A 9,946-nucleotide genomic window follows, 5' to 3' on the forward strand; every position below is an offset into this window, starting at 1 on the left:
TAGCCAACCACCTGGTGAAGAGGTGCCGATTGACACAGCGCCTACACAAACGTTATGTACAGCGAATGCTTTCTCAACCTCGGTCCGAAAGTTGAAGACTTGAGCCCCCGCACCAGCCCGTTGTACGCTTTTTCGGAGCCGGCTGGTACCCCTTGGGTCAATCAGCCGTCGGTGAGATTCGGCGAGGGAAGTGCGGCCAAAAACGTTATGTCTGAGTTCGTGGTCATTGACGGCTCGTCCGCCTACAACATTCTCGATAGGCCGAGTCACCCCGAGCGAGGCCGATGCGAATGTCCATCCGGCTCGACATTGATGTATGTCTCGGACCAGGGGGAAGCGCATAAGCTCGTTTCAAAGAACGAAAAGGACGAAGTGGTCAATATCCAAGTGTCCGCCCGAGGGTACAACATGCAATCCTTCAAAGTGGCGAAGAAGTCAGAGAAGGGGAAGAGCCCATCCTTGCAACAGGAGGGCGAGCACATGGGTGCCACCGTCGGCATGGTTGAAGGAGCGGAGACCGAAGAGGTGGAGATTAACCCAGCCGCACCGTAACTATCGGTGTTAACCCGGAGCCAAGATTCGAGCCGCACTCCTAGATCTGCGTGAAAGAACAAAGACGTCTTCGCCTACTCGCGGCCGAGATGCCGGCGTGAACCGGGAAGTAATTATTCACAAGCTAAACGTACTCCCCACCGCTCGCCCCGTCAAGCAAAGGATGAGGAACTCCTCAGTCGAGAAAGATGAGGCCATCAAAGCCGAGGTAGATAAATTACTCGCGCAGCTTCATCATGCCTTGTACCTATCCTGAATGGTTAGCTAATGTTGTAATGGTGAGGAAATCATCAGGGGCATGGAGGATGTGTGTAGATTTTACCAATCTTAATAAAGCGTGCCCCAAAGATTGCTATCCCTTGCCTCGAATAGATAGCTTAATCGACGCGACGGCAGGCTACACTATGCTGAGCCTGCTGGACGCCTTCTCGGGGTATCATCAGGTATTCATGGCCGAGGAAGACATGCCCAAATGCGCATTCATCACTGCTAACGGCACATACATGTATAAAATGATGCCGTTTGGTTTAAAGAACGCCGGCGCAACTTACACAAGACTAGTGGACAAGGTGTTCCAAGATCAGAAAGGGCGAAACATTGAGGCTTACGTCGACGATGCTATTGTAAAAAGCAAGTCCGACAGCGAGCACTTGGCCGATTTACACGAGACATTTTGTTCACTAAGAAAATACAAGATGAAGCTCAACCCAATGAAATGAAACTTCGGTGTCCGGGCAGGTAAGTTCCTCGGCGTACTTGTCAGTGCCAGAGGAATTGACGCCAATCCAGACAAAGTCCAGGCGATCCTAGACCTACCGGAGCCGAGAAATCGAAAGGAGGTCATGATGCTGACCGGGAGGATGGCGGCTCTAGCCCGTTTCATCTCTCGGTCAGCCGACAAAAGCACCCCATTCTTCAAGGTGTTGAAGGGGAATAAAGACTTCGGGCTGGGGAGGAGCGAGCACACTTTCAAACAACCGAAAGCTCATCTTCGTACTCTCCCAACCCTATCCAGCCGATCTTGGGGAAACACTCTTGTACCAGTACATAGCGATTACCTCGCCACGGTCGGTCCGTGATCGTCGAGAAGAGGACAAGCAACAGCACCCAATCTACTTTGTCAGCCATACACTGTTGCCCGCCGAGAGAAATTACCCGTTGATTGAAAAAGCAGCCTTTGCCGTCGTCGTCGCTTCAAGGAAACTGAAACCCTACTTCGACGCACATCCCGTGACGGTCCTAACCGACCAGCCGTTGGAGAAAGCATTGGAAAAATTTGAGCAATCCGGCAGGCTCATCAAATGGGCAGTAGAGCTATCCGGCCGGATTCAAGTACAAAGCGAGGCCCTCAATAAAAGGACAGGCACCGGGCATTTCCTGGCCGAATGCACATACCAAGAAGAGCAAAACCCCGGAGTATGGGAGGTATATACCGACGGGTCCTCCACGACGAACACTCGGAGCCGGATACTTATCATCACCCAAACGGGGACGAGTTCGAGTACGCCTTGAAATTTACCTTCTCGGCCTCAAACAACGAATCCGAATACGAGGCGGTGATAACCGGAGTCGAGCTAGCTAGGGCCGCAGGGGCGGAGCACATAGTTGCAAAAACAGATTCACTTTTGGTGGCTAATCAGATCGAGGAGAGTACGAGACTCGAGACGACGGAATGGTAAGATACCTGGAAAGGGTAAAAGCCGACACCTCGAAGTTGAAATCTTTTCGATACAATGCATTCCCAGTGTCCGAGAACAACCGAGCCGACGCTCTCTCAAAACTCGTCGTTCAACCATCAAGAATGTCACCAACCGTCTTTGGTGGACATCGGAATGCCAAGAGCATTAATGAGGCCGTCGGCATGGTGGGTAACATAGAGACCGAGACAACGTGGATGACTCCGATATTGAAATACAAATTGACAAATGAACTACCTAAGACCGCAGTCTCGCAGAAAATAAAGAGGATCGCAGCAAGGTACTTGGTGTTTGAAGGGGAATTGTACAGGAGGTCCGTGACGAGGCCACTCTTAAAGTGCGTCGGTCCACCGACGCGGAGCTAATCTTGTGAGAGATCCACGAAGGCATCTCGGCCATCACATGGGGGCAAGAACACTAGCCCACAAAGCTCTCCGAGCCGGCTACTTCGCCCACCATGCTTGCGATTCCGAGCCAAGACCAAAAATGCAACAATCACAAATGCATGCTCCGGTGATACATGCGCCGTCCCGAGACTCGGCAATGGTACTTAATCCCCTTCCTTTCGCACAGTGGGGGATGGATCTACTAGGGCCATTTCCAACGGCATCCGGCGGAAGAAAATTCTTAATTGTCGCCGTTGATTACTTCACCAAATGGGTTGAAGGCGTAGCAAGATTCCTCGCAAAGACGACAAGCAATGTAAGAAAGGTAATCTGGGAAAATGTCATAACTCGTTTTGGGTTACCCCAAGTCATGGTATTCGACCACGGCCGAGAGTTTTGGAGTGACACAATAATGAGCTGGCTGGAAGAACTCGGTATCAAATTTGCATACTCGTCCGTCTGCCACCCACAGAGCAACGGACAGGCGGAGGCAGCCAATAAAACAATCCTCAATGGTTTGAAGAAGACAGTTGAAGACCTAAAGCGAAGATGGGCCGATGAACTACCCGGCGTCCTATGGTCCCTGCGAACCACGGAGAAGGAAGCAACGGGGTACAGTCCGTTCCACTTAGTCTACGGGTCCGAAGCAGTCCTGCCAATTGAAGCAACGGTGCCGACATTCAGAACGGCCACCTTTAACCCGGTTGAAAATGAGGAAGGCATAAGAACCTCTCTAGACCTAGTTGAAGAAAGCCGAGATACAGCACGCCTCAACTTGGCGGTGTACCAAAACCGAATGAGAAGAGCTTACAACCGAAGAGTCCACAAAAGGGACTTGAAAGTAGGGGATCTAGTCCTAAGAAAGTCGGCCGCCACCAACAAGGGAAACATTCATGGTAAACTAACGGCCAACTGGGAGGGTCCCTACAAAGTGGTTGAAGAAATGAGGCCGGGTACATACCGGTTGACCGACATGGAAGGTGTGCCTCTGATGAGCCATTGGAACACTGACAATCTCAGGAAATACTTTGTGTAGCGGCGGAGGTGTCCAAAACAATTGTTGGCACCCCAACGCAGGTTTACATCTAATGAAGAATCACTCAATTTTTCCATCAAAGTGTTTATCCCCTCCGCAGTCATATCGAGGTAGACGCCACGGCCCAAGCCGCGCAGTCACCCCAAGGACGCTGTCGCGTCGTAACCCCTAGTCGCCTCGGCCAACCGAAGGCCTGGCAGGGGACACAACGATCGATACGCCAACTCATGCTGTCGCGTCGTAACCCCTAGTCGCCTCGGCCAATCGAAGGCCTGGCAGAGGACACAGCGATCGATACGCCAACTCATGCTGTCGCGTCGTAACCCCTAGTCGCCTCGGCCAACCGAAGGACAGGCAGGGGACACAACGATCGATACGCCAACTCATGCTGTCGCGTCGTAACCCCTAGTCGCCTCGGCCAACCGAAGGGCAGGCAGGGGACACAACGATCGAAACGCCAACTTACGCTGTCGCGCCGTAACCCCTGGTCGCCTCGGTCCGCCGATGGCCAGGCAGGGGACACAACGGTCGATACGCTAACATGTTCACAACGGCGGTTGGGAAATGCAAATCCGACGCCTCGGCCAGACCGAGAGTGAAAGAGGAAGCGACCAACACGCTAACATGTTCAAGAAAAAGACGTTAAACGCAGTTGAGATACACATTCTAGCTACCTCGGCTGAGCTGAAGGTAAAGATGAAAGAGCGCTCAATTAATAACGCAAGAAGACAAGAAAAGACCTCGGCCAAGCCAGAGGCAAAACAAGCGAACTTTCATTAATCACAGCGGATTACAAACAAGAAGAGTGCAGACGACGGCCGTCCCCATAGGGATAAGCCAAAACGCAACCTACCAGAGTTTTACATAAACAAGGAAAGGAAAAGCAAAAGATTACAGACATGATATTTGAAGCGCCAAAAGATGGCAGGGAGGAAAGGCTCAGTAGTTGGCCCCCGAACAGCTAAAGCTATCCGAGATGCCGGGTGAGTCTGGTGACGACCGCCCGTCTCCCTACGCTGATGCTTTGCCCACCATCGGCAAGGCAGGCCAACTTCTTCGGTGGCCCGCCCAGAGGAAAGCTTGCCATCTCCACATGCCTTGACCTTTCCCTTTCACCTCCTCTTCGGCCTCCTTCACCTTTGCAGCATAGGCCGCCTTGGCCTCGGCTTATCCGAGCCGCCTTCGCCACCTCCTCTTTTTCCGCAACCGCCTTTTCCGCGGATCCGCCATCTCGTCCGTAAGCTGTTCAAATTTCTCCCATGGAAAGGAGTCTTCGGGAATGAGCCTCTTGATTGCCTCCCCGGTCGCTTCCTCGGCCGATCCCGAATTGAGCGCACGGTCGGGAGGATCTTATCTTGAAGCACCTCAATGTCCTTCTCTCTTTGGGCAAGAAATGACCCTAGTGTCCGCGAGAGCCTCCGACCGAGCCTCATACATCCCCTCCATTCTTCCCTTTTGGCAACAACGGCGTCGTAGCCACCCTTATACCTGTCCCGCTCCTCCAAAGAATCGGGCAGAGGTGGCATCAGCCAGGCCTCAACTTTGGCCTTCTCGGCCGCAGTCGCTTCTCAACTTCCTCCGCACGCTTCCGAGCAGCCAGGAGGTCAAGCTTAGCCTTCCCGGCTTCTCCCTTTGCAGCGGAGAGATCAAGCTTGAGCCGTTGGATCGATGGCCACCGGGCCATGGCCTGTTCTTGCTCCATAATGTAGGAGCCGGCCGATTGAGTCCACTTCGCCAGCCTCTTGGATATTTTTGTACCCTCCGCCACAAGCTCGGCGGGGGAACCTTCCTGAGTGCGAGTCAACGGTGACACTCCTATCACCCGCCTTCTCAGGCTACTTCTCTAATTGCCGCTCAAGAAGAACGGCGGCTGCCGACGGCGATCTACAAAAATTTACACACAACAGCATCCATGTCAACATTCATCGACACATCAGAGAGTCTGTCATCGGGAATGCATAATGAACCAGCTAAGTCTGAACCACAGGTTAGGTCCGTACCAGTCTGGACCCTCTTAGTTGGAGGACCGGGTGAATCAGTCTTTTCCCAGCAGCGATGCAGGTTTGCAATGGCTCTTTTCTCTTCTTGGGAGAAGGAGGGCCCTTCGCAACGGTCACCATCTCCTCGGAGACATCGATGACCTCCACATGCTCCTTCTGAACCGTTGGGGTTGAAGAGGGAGCTGGGATCGACAACGTCGCAGACCTGACCTTGCCTTTGATGTTCTCTTCGACACCCCGAGAACCCGTGCTTGAGCCGCCGCCTGATCCAGCGCCTTCAGCTGCTTGTCCATAAGTTCGTTGGGAGCCAATCTACGATCACGCGTGTCAGCCTGAGGGTGTTGCTCAACGACGTTCCCGTCCTTATCAAGCCCCAACCTCTTCAAGGTTTCCTCAGACAGATCCTAGCCAAACCGGTCTGCAAGAAACCAGACAAAAGTTACATAAAAGAAGTAAAACAAAGCTCTAAAAACAGGAGCGTAACAGGCAAAAATGGGCCTCACACCGACCCTACTCACCCTGGTTGAGGGCCGGTATGAGGCCGACGCGGCAAAGCAGCTCATCCTGAAGAATAATCTGAGTCGGGGGCACCCATCCCTTCTCAAAGATCAAACAACAGATCGCCCGCTCCTCGTCGCACTAAGAGCAACCCTGCTGGCATCCATCTTGTGCTTACTCTGGGAGACCCATTTTTCACGCTCCCTTTTACTCTCGCACCGTAAGTTGACTTGGTGCTGGAAGGACCGGGGCAAAGGATAGTCATCCGGCACTTTGACATACACCCACCGCCCCTTCCAGTCCTTGCAAGAAGAAAGCTTATCAACGAAGAGGGTGCCCGGCTCCATCTGCACGCTGTACCACCCCACCTTACCGGGGGTCGATGCCCGAAGATGATGAAGCCGGCGGAATAAATTAACTGTAGGTACCTCCCCCTTGAAAAGACAGAGCCACACGGCCAACTATCGTCCCCAACACCAACGGATGCGGTGAGCCACGGCAACGTTCATAGCTTTGACGATGGCCGCGACGTATTTATTCAAAGGAAACCGGAGGCCATACTCCGATGCCTGATATATACGCCGATATGCCCTGAGGAGGGCAACAGACCGCTGACCCTTCCTGGGATAACAATTTTGTACCCCTCACCGAAGTAGAAATGACCCTCGAAAAGAGTTCCACCAGAAACAATCAAGCGAATTTATTGGTCCAGGCACGTCGGAGACTACCACGCACGCCTCGCCGTGGCCCAGGATAGGCGGCCTCTCCTCACCGTAAGGAATCCTTCCTCACAGTCATCATCAACATCATCATCCTCCCCACCCTCCGGAGCTTTTGGATCGACTTCGGAGACGGAGACCTAGGGCCCCCAAACCTTATCGGGATGGCGTTTAGTATCTCCTCCTCACCAAGACGCGACGGGAACCCCCAGCCTTGCAGCTTACTAGGTCCAACACCAGCAGAAGACATGTTACAACAAAACTTACGAGTTAAAGAGAGAATTTATTTGTTTACCTTGAAGAAAATCGCCACGCCGGAGTAATAATTCTGAAAGCTAGAGAGAGGTTTCATCACAAGGGCTAGAAAGAAGGAAATTTTTGAGGAAATGAAATTGGTGGCCAATTTCAGGGACTAAGTACCCTATTTATAGAGGAAAGCCCATGAAGAGGGACCAATCAGGGCACACCCATGAAACGTCGACCAATCAAGAATCGGACACGTGTCGGACATGCACCACGGAATGTCAATCGTTGCAACTTTGAATGTCAACCAATGCAACAAAGTGACCAAGCGTCTTCAACACGCCCCTTCATATCTCTCTGCCTGTTCATCTTCCTCAAAGAAAATCCTAAGTATCTGTTTCTCCGCCGCCATATGATCAACCAGGCCGTAAAGCACCGGCCAGGGGCAATCAAAACAACCGAAGACTTCCACCCCGGTCTCGGCCAGCGTCATTGCCTTTTCCACATCGGATGTCCATTACACAACCATGTGGAGGGGGGATATGGTACGGCCTAAGCAGAGCCACGCCAAGGTAGAAGAAGCCGGGGCAGAAAAATTTCACTTGCGCAGAATGAATTATGGAATGTTATATTTTTTGGAAATCTGAATTGATTTACTTACCTTTTAATAGTTTCCAAAATATAACATATACTTATGATGGGGCATATTCTGCACCCGCTGACCAAGTCAACACATTGAGCAAGGTCAAAGATATCCACAGCAAGTCAACGGCTTAGACAAATTTAACAACGAGGCTCTGTCGGCTGTCGGATGGGTCCCGGCCGGGCAACCAGCCAGCCAGGGCACACATCCGCGAACTCATATCCAAGACCCCTCGGCGGTGAGTCAACAGGGCCCGCCGGCCTGCCATAGGTCCCTCGGCCGAGGGGTAGATCAGTCTTTCCACCTGCTAGCCACTTGGCCACTTGGCCACTACGTGACAAAAGGTGAAAGTCTATAAATACTCCTCAACTATCATTGAGGAAAGGATCCACAATTGAACCTAAGAATCACTATTCATCTGGTAATATCTTCCTTATCTCTCTACAATTCGTATTTTGCCAAGTAACAACCACTTACCTCTCTAAGTTACTGACTTGAGCGTCGGAGTGAGTTCGCTCGGTCCAAAGCCGAGCCCTCAGTTTGTTCATCGTTTCAGGAGACCGCAAGGAGGATTCAACTAAAGACGTCATTCTACAAGCACGGGTGGTAACATATAACTGCTCTGGAATTACACCCGGAACAACTTATATATTATATTTATGTATGTTAAATAATTAACATATTTATACTAATTAGTACCATAAGTGGGACCCGTTTGTTTTAAGGAAACTCGCCATATTCTAATATTTTCTAAATTTATATTTTTAACCAAACCTATATAATATTTGCATTGAAGTCCCTTGTTCAGGTCCATCACACGGCGCTAGCGATTTAAAACTATATAGTATAATTAATGTGTATAGATTTATTTAATTGCATGAAAGTCCCTTGGTTTCTGGAATTAATATATAGTATTGATATAAAAGAGTGATTTACTTTATAACCCAAGGGGTTACTCCACCCATTGTCAATTGGTTTTGAAATGGAACATCTTTGGGCTTGTGAAGTGGACACTCTCTCCTACTAAGTGAGGCCGATCCAGGCTAATGTACGAATCTAACACGGTATCAGAGCCCAATGTTTAGTCCCGGGTTATGAGGCGAAGACGGGTCGGAAAAGCGACGATGTTCTCATCCGAAAAAAGGTGAAACTGGGCCACAATTTGGCGGGTCCAAAAAAGCGACAATGTTCCTAGCTTCCCGCCCGACGAAACAGGTTCGAAAAGGAATGGTTGATGGATCGAAAAGAAGATCTTACATGTGAGGGGCCGTGTGAAAAAGCGCATGTTAGTCTCCCACATTGAATAAATAGGAAAGAGTGATCTACTCTAATTGGTTTTAGGATGGAATATTTTGGACTTCTGACACTCTCGTATTTGATGGGTGTAACCCAGAACCATATACGAATCTTTTTTTAATGCTTTTCATTTTCTAACTCACGAGCAGGTTAACTGAACTTCAGTTAGTCTTGCTAAGACGGGTCGGAGTAAGTGACGGGTAATGCTACTCACAAAATGGATAGGGGGGACAACGTGGGGGCACCCCCATGTGTTTCCCTCTCTCCTCTATTTGGGTCATTTGTGAGAAGAAATGGTATCCGTCACTTCAAAATGACGGATACGTGCCGTCTTCAATGAGATTTTGTGAACTTTAATACAGTATGAGAAGACGTACAACTGTACCAGTAAGAGTTTGAAGCTCATACTTGCATAGTTTTAAGCAAATACCAAAAAAGTAACTTTAATGTAAAAAGAAGTGTTGAAATGGGTCTTGGATTTTCAAGTCTGAGATCAATGAATAATATGGTTAGCATTGTTTTATTAATTTGTATGATATAAAAATCTAGTAAGAAAAAATAGAGTAAATTAAGGTCATGTTTTTTTCGGTTTAATTTTAATTCTTATTCAGCTCACTTTAATTCAATTTAGCTCAATTCAATAATTTAATTCAGTTTGCTTCATTTTAGTTTATTTCAGCTCTATTCATCTCAGCAAATTTCAAATCAATTCAGCTCCATTTAACTCACTTCACTTTTTTTGATTCCACTTAGCTCACCATTCATTCAAATTTCAAACGAATAGAGCCTAAGTTAAGTGGATATTTTAGGTGACAAATTATTTGAGTGAGCTTGAGGATATATGAGTTCGAGTTTGAAGAATGAAAAATTAGTGAA

This window comes from Silene latifolia, chromosome 1, assembly GCF_048544455.1.
Source record: "Silene latifolia isolate original U9 population chromosome 1, ASM4854445v1, whole genome shotgun sequence".
Classification (NCBI taxonomy): Eukaryota; Viridiplantae; Streptophyta; class Magnoliopsida; order Caryophyllales; family Caryophyllaceae; genus Silene; species Silene latifolia.